Genomic DNA, 19,126 nt, shown 5'->3' with positions numbered 1-19,126 from the left:
AACGGGGTCACCAAAGATTGTGGAGAGGAAGGATGGGATGACGAGATGATTATGTCTACATAGAAATCAGTTCAGAGGATATACTATATAGAGCAATAATGCACAATACGGACAGATAAACCCCTGCTCTCCATCGAGCAATCTCCACATGGATGCAGACTGATGACGACACTGGCTCAACCTACTCTTGCATGTGCACATGATTGTCAGCCTACTAAGACATTCATGGACCTGTGAACTTCATGCCTTCCCGTGCAAATGCTCAACCTTTAAATCATTGCAAATGAGTGTCAAACAAGCCTTGGCATGAGGATTGCATGAATGCATACTGTTGGTCAGAAGGTTGCATCCAGTCATTGTATAAGAAGAAAACAAAGCAATTTTGTTGAACAGTACATTTCATGCATTATTATCCAATATAAAAAAATACCATGTCTCCAACCATAGGTGCTTGTTCGAAACAAATGGCCAGCATGAGTGCTTAACACTCAGTTCATGCCACGTGTCTGTTTTGTTTTTCTGTTGCAAGCTACAAGATACAGTGTGAAATGTGCACTATGTCACAACCCTATCAAAGCTTTTGCACTGAAATAAAACTCTAAGGCACTTTATTCAAGAATGCAGAGCACACATAATTGGTGTTTTATTGCCTGATTTATGATCCTTCAAATTTTGCATTTTTAGTAGGGATGGGCAAGTACTGATACCAGGTAGCAGTATCGGGCCAATACCTGGCCTTATTTCAACTCTTCGGTACTTGCCGCCAGCCTCTTATTGCTATTTTACACTAAGGAAGTAGAAATTAGAAGAATAGAAATGAAATTAATTTCATGCGATCTTAAGGAAAATGTTATATTAAGAAGTATAGGTCTTTCTATAAAATTAGCTGTCATTTTTTTTTTTTTTTTGGGGGGGGGGGGGGGGGGGCTTTTGTGTATAAAAAGTGCTAGTGGTATCATTACTTGGTATCTGTAACTGTTGCTACTCAGGAGTTGGAGTACTCATACTGGTATCGGTTTAAAAAAAAAAAAAAAAAAAAAAAAAAAGGTGGTATAGAACATGCCTAAATTTTAAATTAATTTTAGGAAAGGGTGCACAAGCACCGTCCTAAATGGCCTGTTTATACTTTACGTCATTCCTCAGCCATTGCATTGGTTCAAAGGGTCATCTGGGAGCTGTTGGGCTGGCTGGTTTGTCAATATAGAGCACCTATCGATTACACTCCCATTGATTTCTACATCATTGGGGGTGGTGCAGACAGGTTGCTCACTGATGCACTTGACAATACAACAGGATTTGTACATCTGTCATTCACTGATGCCTTTCGCAACACAACGGCAAGTCATGACAAATAATGAAATGCGCTGAATCCTGCAATCTGTCATTTCACACAGATATCAACATTACAACAGCGATAATCCACTCAACTAACACTCATATAATACAGCACGTGTGCCTGTATGTGTGTTTGTGAATGTGTTTCTAATAAGAATGTTACTGTACACAGGCCTTTATTTGATGGGCTTACTAACACCATGAAATTAAAAACACACACTAAATGATCAGACCATATTAGAGAAAAGAAATAAAATGACCAAATGGAGATTAAACACTCGCATCGTTGTTTCCCGGTCTCCATTCCTACTTTATTACAGTCCAGCACCACAAATACATGTCTATAGCAACACATGAAGAAAAGCGGCGGCAAGCCAAGAGTTAAAAGCTCATTTGGTGAAGGAGACAAAAAGTCGAGTGAGCCAACACTGCAATCGATGGACCTAATGTGATTTAATAAGAAGCCCTCTTTACCACAGTGATGTCCGTGAGCCTTGATAGATATTTTATGCGGCTGCTGTCGCAATTTCATTTGGAACACGTTCAGAGCCTTGCAGTGGCTTTAACAACAGCTGCGGAGCGTGGAAGATACAGAATGACAAGGAGGGAGGTGGAGAAAGGACAGGTACATTGGAAGGAGGTTAGAGAGAATTAAGAAAAGAAACTGATTATTGCTTGCAGTGTTGGGATTTATTGACATATATTACATATTGAAGAAAAATGCACATTTGCGCTCAGAATGTGGTGCAAAAAGTCCGACTATATATTTCAAACATATCTTGCCCTTTCATCCCATTTTTTAATTAAATATATTTGCTTCAAGATGATCTACCTTGAAGGTGTTTATATGGATTTAAAAATTCTGTTTGAAATCAAGTTTTTAGTTCAGTTTTATTTAGCACGTAACTTTACTGACAGAAACGAGCTGCTGATACAAGCGACTCCTTGGAGGCAATTAACTCACAAGAAAGATAAACGAGGAGTGCAGGATGATGTTGGAAGGGTTGGGGCACGGGGGTAGCAGGGATGGAAGGATTGATGCACTGTGAGACTGTTAAACTGTCATGTGTTTCACACAGTGTCAGGAACACTTTCCATCGTCCCATTCTGAAAAAGGGAATAGAAGGTACGGTGGTGTTATTTATAAGTGCATGTGTACAGTACATATATTAAACGTGTGTTTTTATGAGTGTGTTTGGCATGTGTAACATGCCAATGAATGAGTTATGCATGTATGTATGTATGTACAGTTCATGGCAGTTTCAGTGAATTATTCAACAAGAATAGAATTGCAAATATTGATAGGATCAGCAAAAAAAAGAAAATAAATATTGTCAGAGGTATTTACAGAGCAGAGAATCGAGTGCTCATTTCTATGAGTGTCTTGCTGGAGGTTGACCATTAAAACAAATGACACCATTGGGTAATGCCATAATTGGAGGTTAAACATACAGTATAACATCTTTAATCTACTTCTATGAATGCAATCGTGAGATTCTGTTATTTGATCAAATAAAGCTGTTAAAGATTTCACTGAAGATTTTTTTCTCCTGTTCAGATATGTGAGAGAGAGAGAGAGAGAGAGAGAGAGAGAGAGAGAGAGAGAGAGAGAGAGAGAGAGAGAGAGAGAGAGAGAAATAAGTGTTATTGTTAAGTTATTGAGGAAATATGCCAAGAAAAATACAAAATATTAAATTTAAAATGTGTCAAAAAACATAAAACTTAAAATGTGTCAATGTTGATGATCACAGGACTGAAGTGGACTGGAAACAACCAAAAAGCAAGTCGATTAGTGTAGTTGCTCTACCCATAGAGACCCCCAATTAATTTGAAATATGAAGAAGTTTCTGTTCCTGTGTTGTGAAGTGTTTTTACATGCATAAAAATCTCCTGAACTGTACAACACAAATTCAAAGTTCTTAAAGTAAAGTGAATTCATCCATCCATCCATCCATTTTCTTGACCGCTTATTCCTCACAAGGGTCGCGGGGGGTGCTGGAGCCTATCTCAGCTGGCTTTGGGCAGTAGGCGGGGGACACCCTGGACTGGTTGCCAGCCAATCGCAAGGCACAAAGAGACGAACAACCATCCACACTCACAAGCACAGTTAGGGACAATTCGGAGTGCCCAATTAACCCGTCATGTCTTTGGAATGTGAGAAGCAGTGATGTGGGGAATGTCCAACTTGGCAGCCAATGTGTGGACCGTGGCCTCAGGTTGGGGTGGCTGCTTATAGTGCCTCATTGTCACTGCACGGAAAAAGCCCTGCGATGACCCGGTGGGATAAATGTCAGCCACACAAAGCTTAAACAGACATATTTTCACAGCTGAAACATGTAGTGAAGTACTGTATAAGCAAACACAGTATGCTCGATGAAGTGGTTTCCAGTTGACAGTTGAGCAGGGCATGGTGTCAGCTTATTTGGCAGACAGGCCCACAAGGTTTGAGAGGGGAGAGAATTACTTTTTTTTTTTTTTTTGCAATTTTTAACCCTAATGTTATATACTTGGAGACTTTTTTTTTCTTTTTTTTTAAACTGTTTAAATTTGGCAAAATTGTTAACAAGACTTTTCTCTATGGTGTGTCAGATTTATAAGACATTTAGTTTTCACTTTACAGGGACTTTAACAGGAGAAAAAAAAAACACATAAAAAAATAATTATAGAGAATTTAAGATGGAAAGAAAACATCTGACATGTATTGGAGCATTAATATAGGTTATAGTTTCTTGGACACTCTTAAAAGACGCTTGGTTGGCAATTTGTGACGATATTAACCAAACACTTTTTATTTGCAGTGGCACAAAGAGAAACATAACCCCACAGACATGCAGAGGTGCCTTTCCAGCTGTGGTTTTAATGAGTGTGTGAGTGCAGCAGATGGAGTCGTTAGTTTCCTGGGCCACCAGCCCAGTCTCTCACTCAACCATACATCACCAATGACGTACACTCAAACTCACCACGGCATTACCTCTTCAGTGACCTTGCCTCACATCAACTTCAACGAAGCAAGGCCGAGAATTTGTTGGACGTGCATAAATGTTGTCTCGTATCTGAGCATTATTGCATCTGTTAGTTGAGACTTAAAAGAAAACTGTCATGTTTTGTGTTTAAGGGTTGTTTTTTGTGTCGTTTACTTTTGGTTCCATTGTGGTTTGTTTTGCTGTGATTTCCTTGTATCCCTTTGTCTCGTTAAATGTGATCTTGTCCACCTGTGTTTGCCTGCCCTTCCTCATGTGACAACCAATCAGCAGATCCTGGACGTTTTTTTTTGTTTTTTTTTCTCAGTTTCTAAGTTCTATACACAATTGGGAGAACATGTTGTTGTTGTTTTTTAGGAGGTATTTCTGTTTGGAAGAATTGCAAATGACTTGTAAATTACCGAAGCTTTTACTTTTAGAAATTTGATGCAGGATTTGTTTCTTATGTTTTTAGATTTAGGCAGCACAGTGATTTATGATGTTAGCATGTTTCTACCTAACTATTTGTGAAATATCAGTAAATAAGGACAACACATGTTCCGTTATATGCACAAATTTACTTTACTTACTACTTCATTTAAAACCTACACTCAGAACAACTGAGCTTTATATCAGACAAATAATATGTAGTTGATGGCTTTTGTTTTTACTCATTTGGTTTATATTACATTGTCATTAATATGTTTGTTTTTAGTTCAACCATGATGACCCTGAAGTTGAATATGGATATAGGGTATGGATAAGCTCCAGGGCTAGACTGGCCATCTAACATACAGGTCAGATGCCTGGTGGGCCGGCATCTTTTGGGCCCGATGTGGTGCTGTTATTTTCCTCCATTTCACTCCAAGAGACCAGCCCACATGTCAAAATGACAGGGCCAGTTGGTGCCAGTCCAGCCCTGGCTCCAGTACCTTGCGACTCTGAACAGGAAATGTGGTGTAGGCAGCCGGATGGAAACAACACACATATTTCCTAATTTTAAGTGCCCTCACCACGACTAATGTAACTTCATATTGCCTTGATGGATACCCAAACTTTTTTTTTATACTGTTTGTAGTACTAAAATACGGTTTCCAAAATATTGCTTCCAATGTAAATATGCAGAAAATACTATGTTATTCATCCTCTACTCTTTTTAATATGGTTACCTTCAACTAACTAGTCACTAGTGATCAAATGTGCCGGAGCATAGAGCAAGTAGCACTGTGTAGCCTTTGATGCTGAATAGTGAAATTCACAAAGGAAATAAACTGAAAAAGCATTTAATGCAACTTCATAATCCCAAAGAAAGTGACCGACTACTCGTTTTGAATACAAAGCAAAAAAAGCCATCAAGCAGGGTGAAGAAAGGCAGCAAAGGAGGAGATACAAAAGAATAGATAATAAAGGAAGGGAACAACTGCCAGTTAAAACAGGAGTTGATAAATTAGAACGTTAGTCAGAGAGGTGAGTAACCCCGGGTTTTCACCGGTTGCGGTTGCGGTGCGGTTGCGGTGCGGTCCGGCGACGCAAGCAATTAGATTCCATTCATTCGAATGGTGCAGTTTACACCGCTTGCGGGTGCGTTGCGTGTCGACTGCGGAAGGCCTGCGGCGTGCCGCAAGCCTTCCGCAAGGATAGACCTATTTTCTATTTTTGCCGGACGCCGCAGCGGTAGGCCTCCGGCAAATGGCAAGCTAGCACAAAACACATCGAGCGGGACAGGAAGACCGAGGCAGTTTCAAAATAAATTTCCGGTTACCTTTCAGAATAAAACACTCGCCAGCTCCTATTTCGCAAGTTTTTCAGCAAAACGTGACGTGGGCGTCGCCGGGCCATGTGCTCATTCACGGTTTAGACACCAGCGAACATGGACGAGGAGAGGTTTATATTGGAGGTGGAAAACCACAAAATAATATATGACACGGCACATCCTTTTTATAAGGACTGTAATGTATTGTGAGTTTGATGTTCGCGATTGCTTGTTGTGCCCGTCTCGCTTGCCGTACTGAGCGGCAGCCGGACGCGGAAGACAGAAATAAAGAGTGGACCCGCACTGACCCGACTCTCGTTATTAATATACTTTACAAGGACAACCAAAAAAAGGATGCTGCATGGAATCTCATAGCAGAAGAAGAAGAAAAGGTTAAATCAAAAGAAGTCCACCTCTCTTTCTGCTTCTCTGTTGAGCACAGACTTTCTGTATGTTTGTCGTTGTGAAATGACACATGATCGCGCGCGCGCGGTCCCGCGAGACACGTTGGGAAGTGGGCGGCGACGGAGCTGCCGGACCGCAGCTGTGCGGAGCCGGTGTGGATTGACAAAAAAATTGACCCGTCCGGAGCACGCAGTCAAGACGCACCGCACCGCAACCGCATCCGGTGAAAACCCGGGGTCACACTCCTTTATTTCTCTCAGGAAGTCATCAAGGAGGTACATCAAGAGAGGCGCTAGAGAGAGAGTCCACTTTACACTGCACTGCAGCATCCTCCTTGCACCCAACCTCTCACAAGCTTCCTCCTCAAATGCATAAACACACCCAGACGTTCGCGCATGCTCGATGGAAAGCAATCGAGATCTAGGACCCTCTAACCAGTCCGACAGTGGGTCTGGCACAATCAATTATGGATACATTTTAAAAGGGAAGCGTGCATATGTCTATGAATAATAAACTCACAGTGGTACGCTGTACAGATCACACAGCAGCAGCGGAGCCAAGCACACCGCATGTAAAAATAAATAAACAAATTAAATTCATAAATAAAGGGATCCCGATGTGATGCAGTGGGTGCATGCCTAATGGAGCACTATATACAGGAGATGACTAGAATTATGTTGGGGTTTAATGTCGGTTTAAAATTGTGTGGAGGCACCATCAGCGGTCATTCATTTGCAACAGAGTTTGTTCCACATTATAATAATCACAAAAACTGTTGGGTGGACAAAATGGTCGCAGTCAACGCTTAAAGCCAGGTAAAATAAAGATTGTTGGCCTCTGCTTCCAATCAATTGGCCGTCGTTCAGAGGCAGAGCAGCATCTAATTATGTCTCAGTCGGCCAAGTCGACCAGACACTGCGCTAGTGAAAGATATGATAATGAATTATACAGCAGCAAGTTTGAGCCAAGGGATCCGATTGGTCAATGAGCCGTTCCAAGTTCATTCGAACTCCCAAAGTAGTCATTGTCCTTACTGGTTGCTATGGCAACTTTTAAGTGTTGCTAGTAGGCAAATGATTTCTTTGCGAGATACACAATTTCAGCATATTATCTGCTAGAGAAGGGGTCAAATTGCTTTTACATATGTACCACCAAATGAATAATAATATATATTACATAATACGCTAATTCCTTATAGTGGAAGTCGAGTAATAAATGTTTTTTTTACAATATGTTATATGTGCTCCAATTAGTCTAATCGTGGCATTCCGATTAACATTGCATTTGTGGAATATTAGTTAAGCAGCAAAATCAATCCATATTTACCCATCGCAGGTGGCGGCATTTTTGTTACTTGCTGTCGACTGAAAATGACATCACAGTGCCTAAGGACTCAGGGAACGACCAATCACGACTCTCCTGTTTTATGAGGTTGGTCATGTGACATTTGCAAGACTGCGTTTTGCTGCTTAATTCAATTCCACAAATACAATATTAATCAGAATACCATGTTTAGACTAGTGGGGCCGCATAGAGCATATTATTTTAAAGGCAATTTTTGACTTGACTTCCCCTTTAAACATTTATTCATGTCTGACATTTCTTCATTTCTGTAAAATGCCCTTTCTCGTTCATTGCATAAATAAGCCAGACTGCAGACTTTATTAGTGTGGGAGTTCAGACACATAACAATGTGCAATAGTAAAAACACACAGCAGTCAGCGAACCCTTACACCCCGTTGCTGTCTTTCGAAAATAATAAAAACAATGCACATACACCAACTGTAGCCTTTTAACAGAATACAAAGAGTAAAGATGATGAAAGTGGGAAAACATTGTTGGGAGACAAAGTGGGGATCTGGTGTTTGACCGTGTACCGAATTTAATTGAAAGCAACAACTGCATGCCGGCATGTCAGTGCCGTAAACATGATGAATAAAGAGAGAAGAGCAAAAGAAGTCTTGGTTTTACTTTGGAAGGATCTTCTCAAATATACCTTCAAATGTAGTCCTAGTTACTAATCACATATTTAGTATTGTGGAGGCACCTATCCAGGCCATGAAATTATGGTGTATGTTCAAGACAGTATGCTACATTTCAACACGTCTTCCATCCCATAGAGAACCATTTGACAAACATTTAAGGAAACAAAGTCCCTTGAACATTGAACATATTTATGTTTCCATACACTGTCAGGCACATGGCAAACCATAGACATATAATTTTAAAAGGATGCCTATTTAAATGATCTGTACTCCTGTTTCCATGTCAGTGTCATACTGAGCCAATTTATTTTGCTCAAGGAGTTGCAACTTGCAATGCCACTTTAGTCTTTCTGCTGGTCGTACAATCACCCCCCCCCCACCCCCCCACCCCCCTTCAATTGAACTAAAAGACAATGAATCAAGAAGCAATCTAACACCATCAATTGATTTTTTTTTATTTTATTTTATTTTTTTTAAAGAATAATGAATCAGTTAATTATAATTATGCTCACCTGTGATTACTCTATAGTGTCAAACAACATACAGTTAAAAACTGTTTTGTCTCACGGGAAACAAGTAAAGGTTATATTTGAGGAGCTTCCTATCTAGTTCCCGACCTACCACTAATATGGATATTAAAACTCATATTATTGTAAAAGTAAATTCACATGATAAAAGACAACTGTCATCAGTTAACACAATATCTTTTGAAGTCCTCACAATTTGGAGCCCTATTTCTAACCCACTTTTACTTATGAAATGAGATCTCTCTTCCACCCCCGGGTGTTCTTGAAGGTACAAAGGATGCCATTAAAACAGCACGCATATTATTTGATCATTATTCTCAAACCTTCATCTCACTGGCACATGATCTCATTCTTCAGTGGGCCTCCAATAATCTCTTTGTGTCATCACTCTGCCACCTCTTCTTTTGAGCGTATCAAGCTGTGACTGTATACTCCAGCATCCATCATGCTGTCAAACTCCACAACCCGGGCGTCTCCCTTCTCTACCTATAACGTTCATCTATTTTACTTTGGTCTCCTTGCAAGAAATTCTTCATGACTATTAGTTACAGCTCTTTTTGTTACTGTTCTTGTCAAAGATCTTCTTGCCATATTTTCCTTTAATTATTCCAGTATATCTTTCGCACTCCAGCTGTTTGGAGGTGATGCAAGCGTTCACATTGTTATTCCCTCAACTCAATGACGTTCACACATGCACGCACATATACACAGTGGCATCATTTGTCCTACGACTGCCTTCACACCCCTGCTGACTTCATGGCCGGCAGTGTTTCTCTCAGTGACGCCATTAGCACCAGCGCAGCACACCTACATGCAAACTTGCACAGCAAAAACGACCACAACACCTGCACACAGACAGCATCCAAATTGCACCTTTTAACACTTGCCTGCAGCTACCGCTGACCTGGATGTAACAAACTAACTGTAGCATACAATGCCATGCAATATGAAGTGGTTGCCAAATATATGCACGTAACCTTGAAATGACAGAAACACAAAGTTGATGTATCAAATTAACCAGTGATCTTCATGCACAATTCCACTTGAAAGTTCACCAAAATAAATTAAAACTGTTATGATTTACAATACACATTAAGCACCACTTAATGTCATGTGAACCTGTGAACTTCACACAGGAAGGTCAGAGCTCAGATTTTAACTCATGACCTCAGAACTGTGAGGCGGCTATGCTGTGCTAACCATTTGTCCCAGTGCCACCAGAAAATTAATATGAAATCCAATTATGCCAATAATTATTTTCTAATTATACTTCATATATACTATGCCTCCTCTGTGTTTTTGATTGAAAATGTTTTTATTGATTTAATATTTGTTTATCCAGGTAAGACAACTGAGAACAGATTCTCATTTGCAAGGCTGATCTGGCTGCAAAAAGCAGAAACAAATATGCATGCAGTTGTGGTCAAGCTTCCCGGAATATAAAAAATATTAAATACAGAATTTCCCTTCTTTTTCTGTATCTTATTATCAATTAGTTGAACCTGATAAACAAGTCACCATTATGGATCCTTTGGATGGTATTTTATTTTGAAATACCCTGGTCAGAACCATCAAAAAGCCCAAAACAGGTTACAATACCACCCAGGGGATAGAGATAGGTGAGTACCGATACCGGGTATCAGTATCGAGCCGAGATCAAGCCTTATTTCACAGTGGTTAAAAACGTTCAACTTGTCTTCTAGTTAAAGGATCATTGTGCAGTTTGTCACTTTTTTACTCATGACTGCCATCTCTGGCCCAATGTGTAACTGCAGCATCTGTGTTAGGCTCGTTCATTGTGCGCGTGCAAGTACGTGCACGATTGTAAAGTGACAGCCACAGTTTACAAACAAAGACATGACTTCAAATGAGGTAAAAAAACAAACAAAAAAAACTCCGCCCCTTCCCGCACCAAAGAAACTGTGATGTGTGCGGGGGTCCGCACACTCTACTATAAGGGGAAGATAAAAGCTGATAAATGCAGTCAGAGTAAAATAATCAGGGCTCTTTGTATTCATCTGGGCATTGGTGGAGCATGTATGATGAAGAACAAGCTTTAACGTTACCTTTTAAATGGCACAATGCACCTTTAATACAGTCAATCTTTTTTCTTCTTTTTAAAGAAATCACAATATCATATTATATATATATATATATATATATATATATATATATATATATATATATATATATATATATATATATATATATATTTATTTATTAGGGGTGTGAATTGCCTAGTACCTGACGATTCGATTCGTATCACGATTCACAGGTCACGATTCGATTCGATACCGATTAATCGCGATACGAATTTATAAGTCGATTGTTGCGATTTTTTTTCATTCAAATTTAGAAAATACTAATCAGTAAGGCTTGTAGAGTGTAAGATTTATATGAAAATGTATTATTTATTTATCTGAAATTTCAGTCTTATAGAGGTTGTAATCTGTTTCATGTTTGAACAGCATTAAAATAAAATATTAAGGCTTAATGTTCCGTTCATATAACATTCTTCCATGCTCAAGGTGTGAATCCTAACCCGAAGTCAGACGTTTTGTTGAATATTTTTCCATTAAAAATGGAAGTTTAAAAATCGATTCACACACACACACACACACAAAAAAAAAAGGCAATGATGATAAGACGTTGAATCGGTAAGACTACCGAATGAACAATTCTGAGCTCTTAAAAAAAAAAATAAAAAATAAAAAATAAAATCGATTTTTTTTTATGAATCGATTCGAGAATCGCGCGATGTAGTATCGCGATACATCGCCGAATCGATTTTTTTTAACACCCCTAATATATATATATATATATATATTCACATATAGAATATGTCAAATTTAAGGTATCACAAACAGTAGCAGTTTTGCATAGGGCTAAAGAATCATTGAACAAGAATGCATTGTTATTGTTATATAATTCATTGATTGTTCCATATCTGACGTATTGCATTGAAGTGTGGGGGTGTGCTGCCAAAACCTACAACGAACCCATTTGTCTTAAACAGAAATGTGCAATCTGTGTCATTTTTGGTTGTGGATACAGAGACCACTCAATCCATTATTTATTTAACTAAAAAAATTTAAATTTAATGACTTGATGGAGTTTAACCGTCTTAAAATAATGTTTAAAGCCCATCATGAACGTTTACCAATTAATATACAAATTAAATAAAAAAAAAAAGGAAAAAAAAAGAGAAAGTGAGTATAAATTAAGGGGAACAGATATTTTCTCTAAAACAAAACATAGAACAAAACAAAAAGAACGATGTATTTCAAATCAAGCATTCAGTTTATGGAGCAATCTGGATTGTAAAACAAAATCATCCCAGTCTGTGGGTTTCTTGTATCTTCTTGTATGTATCTTCAAAAACCTGACAAAAGCTCAATTACTGAAAAAATATATGTATGGCATAAGGACATGCTGCTTAATTATTACCGGTAGATGGAATTGTTATACTGAAAACATTTTGACTGCTCACTGTCATTTACTTTGTGTTGATTATTTATTTATTTATTTATTTTTTTGTTGTTGATTACTTTGAGTTGATTATTTTTTGTTGTTGCTGTTGATTAGGGGCAGAAAACATAAGTTTTACTTCTTTCTGTCCCCTTTCATTTCTCTTTTTTTTAAAGGAATGAAATAAATTGAATCAAAATTGAATTGAAACGAAGGTTCTAGTTTATACAGTCACTCATTTTTTTCTTTTTAAAGAAAAGAAGGCTTGTTTTGACCTTTTTATTAGTTTTGTCGTCCACTGTGGTCTTCCTCAGTAGCTGTCAGCTCGTCACAGCTGTCAGCTACTGAGGAAGACGGCAGTGGACATCAAGACTAGTAAAAAGGTAAATAAACACCTTCATGTCTTTAAAAATATAAAAAAATACGAATGACTCCTACCAATGTATCAGCGCTCTCGACGGGGCGATACCAGCATTGGGAGCCCTCTTGTAGCTAATTTACGGTCAGAACTCCAAATTGGGAGTTAGCGTAATAGAAAATTGCCATTAAATTCCTGCAATTTTAAGAAAACATGCTATATTGTGATGTACAGGTCTTTCTTTCTTTTCTTTTTTTTTTTAATTATCTGTCATTGTTTATTTTTTATTTTTTTTTGGGGGGGGGGGTTATTATGTATCAAAAGTACTAGTATCGTGTGACTACTCAAAGTTGAGAACTTATATTGGCATCAGATGGAAAAAAAATTATATCAAACATACCTAATAGTAGAGCTCATTGCTAAATTTTGGATCAAAGGGACCTTTCAGATGTAATTAGGGTTTAAGTGGCAAAAAAATAGTCTTAATTTGAAGTTTTATGATTGAAACATGCATGGCCAAAAGTGCTGTAAAACCACACAGCCGGAAAGCGTGCTGTAAAAATAAATATAACTACTGCCTTAATAAAAGAGTCACTTTGGTTCTTGTTTCTTAGTTAAAAGTAGCAGACTCAATTGCCTGAAGAGATTCTGGCAGAGAGCAAAGTCGGGTCCCGCGACAGTCTTTGGCCATCATTGTTTTATTCTGTGATGATTAGCCATTAGGCTCCGACACCGTGACATGCCTCTGAGGCCTCACTTCCCCTGCTCTAATTTTAAGGAGGGATGAAAGTGAGCGACGGAAGCGAAAGAAAGGGATTAGTCAGAAGAAGAAGCACTTACCCTTGCCTTCCCAGGAATGTCCCTAACTAACATTTGTCCAAGAATAAAGAACGTTATCCTCCCGCAAGCCCTCCCTTAATATATCAGACTTTCCCTCCACATGTCCTTCTTTCTTTTATTGTTTCCGTGGGGTTATAAGACATAGCCCGTGTCTAGACTCACAGCGCCACATCAGCAACTTACTCATGAGGCTTTAGACTCTCGATATGAGTGCCATCTTCCGAGCAATTTTTCAAGTGTCAAGCATCGCTGGAAAGGTGACTTGTTCTTTTCCTTTTTTTTTTTTGTGTGCAGCATTCAGTTCAACTTTGATGTCTGGATTTGAGGATCAATAATTCATGCGGATGACAATTCAGTCTGGAATTCTGAAATAGAGCAAAGAGGGCTACTCAAAACTGTTTGTTGACAGTCTTTGGCCAATGAGCTTCAGTCTATTTCATGATGTTTACCGTTGGAAAAAAAACAAACAATAAACAATAAAATGCAATAAAGGTCAGACTCTTGGCCTATAACAAAGAAATCAACAAATGGATGACCTATTTGGTGACACAACTCTTCTTGGTTGTGATATATACTGTGCATGTTTCACAAGAAGTTGCACACAAGGCAAGACCAGACAAAAAATACCCAGTGTACATTCAATGAAACAATAGAACGTGTGAGTGAAAAGTGAGTCCAACACGGTCAACAGTGGCTGACTGCTTAACATTGTTAATTTAGTATTATGCATGTTCATGAGGAAATCCAAGAGTGCTGACTCCAGTGTCATTGAAATCTGCAAAATGCCAGTAAAAGTGATGACATCCTGAACCTCTAGTTGGAGTCCATCGATGAATACATTTGGCCGCCCTCACATCGATACTGTGTGCAGTGTTGCATGAAGATGATGCATTGTGAACATATTGCTTATATTGAGGAAAGTTGGGAGATTTGGTGGATGCCCTGAACTCGAGAGATGTTTTTATATTCATTGTTTGATTATCAGGTAAGAAAGAGTCAATATAGAGATTCTATTTGTGTACAATAGCATTTTAAAAAGTGAGTAGCTTTTTCTCCACAACAATAAATAACCCCACCAAACTTTGAAAAGTGCTTTCGGCATGGTAAAAGATCCATCCACGGTACGATTGGCCCCACCAGTTACAGTCTTGTTATTTCGAACATTAAAAATGATCAACTAATACGAAAGTAAGACCTGGTCAAAGCACAGTAAATGCTCTTGAAAATACTTTTTCTGCTCTTCAAAGCTGTGGTCCTTAAAGCCGTGAACTCTGAACCGAAAAGGAAAGCGAAGCCTTGGGAGACGACACGTTTGAAAGTGTCATCAGTCACCTTCGATCCCTCCTGCAGGGCTTGCTGACAGATTGGTTGTTTATTGGTCCCGAGACGCAATGGCCCAAGCCTACAAATGGGCAGCTCCTGTAACTGTGTCACATCTTGCCCAACGGAGATTTCAGATCTGTGAATCCTCCTCTTTATAGGCTTGAGCTTACTTTTCATCTCTGCACAATGAGCCTTACAAAAAAAAAAAAAACAACCTTAAAATAGAAGCCACCTTTGAGATTTCATTGAAAATAAGTACAGGAAGATATGGAAAAATGATACAGATAGTTTGAAAATATGAGGAAATGTTTTGGATTGTCTCACGATGTAAAAGCAATCGTTAAGCGAAATTAACAATGTACAGGAGTTGCATTTAACCTTTTTTTTCTCTATGTTTCTGGTATTCATGAATGTCTCCGAATATTTATTTCCTCCCTCATCTGTGTAAACAAATTACATTTAATTAGTCTAATGAGGGGCGGCACGGTAGTCGAGTGGTTAGCACGTCCGCTTCCCAGTTCTGAGGTCTCCGGTTCGAGTCCAGGCTCGGACCTTCCTGGGTGGAGTTTGCATGTTCTCCCCGTGCCCGCGTGGGTCTTCTCCGGGTACTCCGGTCTCCTCCCACATTCCAAAGACATGCATGGCAGGTTAATTGGGCGCTCCGAATTGTCCCTAGGTGTGCGTGTGAGTGTGGATGGTTGTTTGTCTCCGTGTGCCCTGCGATTGGCTGGCAACCAGTCCAGGGTGTCCCCCGCCTACTGCCCAGAGCCAGCTGAGATAGGCGCCAGCAGCCCCCGCGACCCTTGTGAGGAATAAGCGGTCAAGAAAATGGATGGATGGATAGTCTAATGAGTAATGACTTAGTATCACATCGATTTACATACGTTCTCTTATCATCACATATACAGCAGTGACATTGCACCTGTGAGTGAAGAATTTGCACGTATACTCCTGCTTGAAGCAAATAATTGCTGAAACATGTCATCATACAATACAATATAGTGACATATTAGTGTTCCACCAATGTCATCATCACCATCATCATCATCATTCATACCAACTATATTTTAACGTGACCTATTTTAGACACATTCATGTCAAATGTACAAACACACAGGCAAGTGCTCTAAGTTATGTAATATTTTAGAATTCATGTTGTGCAACCACGCACAGTAAAAACGCAAATTTGCACATCACTTGTGTGGCTTATTTTCGGACACTGACTGCAGCCACAATGTCAGTGGGCCAATCATTTGCACTGGTGGGGATGTGACTGTCTGCTCCAAAATAATGTCCTGATTCAGACAGCTGCAGGCACTGATGACAACAAAGAAAAAAAAAAAATCGTCTGTCTGACTGCTGGACTCCAAAGACTGATAAAACATCCAAAACGCATATTTGCCTAAACTGCTATTAGAACATCATCAGTTTCCCCTCTCGGTTACTGTTTGACAAAATGGGGCAACCAATAATCATGGGCAATAACATAAATCCTCATGCAGATGCGTAAACCCCAAAGCACATGCATGTATACGTGCAGTGGAAGCGAGTAGAAAAGATTAGGAATCCAAAGTATTCAAAAGAAGTTTCAATTCACTGTGGCACTGACACAAAAACGCATACTTTGAGCCCCCTCAAGTGATTGCATTCTCAACGTCGACTCAGCAGAATTGTCTAAGCTGGCACATGCGGTTAAGCGGCAGCAGACGCACATTTGCACTGCAGCCTCAACTTTGTCACGTTCTATCATACATTTCTGTACAATCGACTGGGAGTCGGGAATTGTTTGGTTATACCTCAATGGAAGAATAATTTTCGATCAATTAAAAAATAAAAACTGGGAGGACCAAGTCATAACCAAATAATATGTATTTATTTATTTCAAACTTCAAGTGCAAACAGGAAAAGTCAGGGGGTCCATCAGTCTTCTTACTTTGCGCACGTATGCTGTAATTTGTTTTACTTTTAATTAAACAAAACAATACATGCCTTTTTTCACAAAGACATATTTCATGATTTCAAATTGAATGTATTGATACACCATATACTGTTCAGGAGGGAGATGAGGATGGAACGGTGTACCCCCTTAAGGTTCAGGAAAATCGGTTTCATGTGTTTATAGAGGCGGTGCTGTTGTTGCCCGTCAATGGTTGTGTTTGTTTTAACATGGGAGCACCGTCTCACTCTTCCAACAAGGAACGTGCAACAGAACTAGGCCAAATCTAGCAACAAAGAAAAGCTACCCACAACATGGCAAAAATCCATCCTTTTATTAAGTCTACTGTTTGTTTGTTTTCTCAAACCACTTTTGCAGGTCACACATGGGGCTCGAACCAATCCCAGCTGACAAAAGGCAAACAAAACCTGGGAATAGGTCAAACGTCAGCTTTACAATACTCAGCAAGCTGTAGAACACCACAAAACCAATGTGACTCAAGGCATGTGGCATGACCAATAGAAAATCATGCAACAACAAGAGATTCTGCTTTTTACATACAGCTTATATTAGGCGCTTGGACGCAAATTTAAACAGCCGCTTTATGTCAGCTTCATTTCCAACTCATTTTTCTTTTATGTCTGAAGTAACTTTAATGGTACAAAAGTAAATCAATAAAACTTGCACTGTATTTTATTTTCATAACACAATCAGGAACTTTTCCCCATTAGAGCTTTGAATGTGAGACAAAATAGCACCATAATGGCAAACTTACAACAAGAGACATATTATGACTGAATGGTTTGAATACAAAAAAAGGACACATTTTATGTTTGTCAAATTATTTTTCACAAACTCTGCCTTGAAAATGAATTTAGAATGGTATGGTGGACTGGAAACCACTACAGGATCAAAGCTTGAGGTCTTCTCTAGTTCCAGTTCAAGTTTGACAATAACACTACAAAAAATGAACATTTTACACAGGTTTTTCCCAGAGGCATTTCGTCAACATTGACGGAAGGTCCGTCAAACCGTCAATGGCGGACGTCCACTTTGTTGACGATTGGCGATTGACGGCTAACAAAAAAAAAAGGACGAATTAACCATTGACGAAAGTAGGTTTCCTTCCGTCAATGTAATCATCAATCCGTCACACTGCCAATTAATGTATCCCAATGACGGACATGAAATTCGTCAATAACATTACCTTAGCATACCGCATGTGTCTGTATGTGAAATAGATAAATAATAATAATAATGTGTCTATGTGTGTTAATACGTAGATAGATAATAGATACAGTATGTATCTATGTAGCGTCCTCGTCATTCGCCCCTCGGGCCATGAGGTGTTCAGATAGTTTTACGTAAATGTATTAATTAACGGCCGACGAATTTGTGCAAAAATTCAAACAATTGGTGATTGATGAAGGCACAGTAAGTTTTTAATTGTGACGAGACGGGCCTTTTTTTGGAAAAAGATGTCCCGAAGTTTCCATGAAGTTTTGGAATTTGTTGAAAAGAATCACCCAGAAAAAATGTTCACCAGTCAGGCAATCGCTCACTATGATGATGTTTGCCTTGGACATTTTCGAAGGGGAAAAAAAAAAAGAAAAAAAAGGCAAACATCCTGAGATCAGTTCTTTACAAAACACCAGGCAAAAAATACTTCTGAGAGAGAACATGAACCAAAGAGGGCAAAAAACAATGAGGACAGCAGTTAAAAAGGTAAATGATCATCATTTTTATTCTTTACTCTCTTCTGTGTTTTTTACATTATGCACAACTCTCATTTATTGTGCAATAATCTAATTGTAACATGTATTTGTTACACGTTTTGATGCATTTTTATGCTTTATAAAACATTGATGTCTGAATCTTGGGAGGCTTGGAACGGATTAGGGCATTTACATGGAAAATGCGTCTCTACTTACAAAATTTTCTAGTTAAGAACTTTCTTCCAGAACCAATTAATTTCGCAAGTAGAGGTACCACTGTATGTGCATTTTAGTTAGATATGTTCCTCACTGTCCGTCAGTCCGTCAATGACAGAAGTCCATCAATGATGGCGGCGCGCCGATGCATGGCGAATGACAGATTGATGATTACAATGCCGTTGAACTTCAGATATCGACGGATTGACGATGACGGAAGATGGTCCTGAATGTTGACGACTGCTGAATGACAGATGCTCAAAATTCATTGACGCGCCCACCTCTGGTTTTTTCAAAACAGGGAT

At 39.0% G+C, this 19,126-nt stretch overlaps 1 protein-coding gene across 2 annotated transcripts in view; it reads right to left on the bottom strand.

Annotated features, from left to right (window-relative positions):
* Positions 1 to 19,126, bottom strand: part of grin2aa (glutamate receptor, ionotropic, N-methyl D-aspartate 2A, a) — a 192,107-nt gene that overhangs the window by 131,233 nt on the left and 41,748 nt on the right. The window lies entirely within an intron of this gene.

This window comes from Festucalex cinctus, chromosome 1, assembly GCF_051991245.1.
Source record: "Festucalex cinctus isolate MCC-2025b chromosome 1, RoL_Fcin_1.0, whole genome shotgun sequence".
NCBI classification, from domain to species: Eukaryota; Metazoa; Chordata; class Actinopteri; order Syngnathiformes; family Syngnathidae; genus Festucalex; species Festucalex cinctus.
Note: the sequence above shows the minus strand (reverse complement) of the source record. Positions and strands in the feature narration are given on the sequence as shown.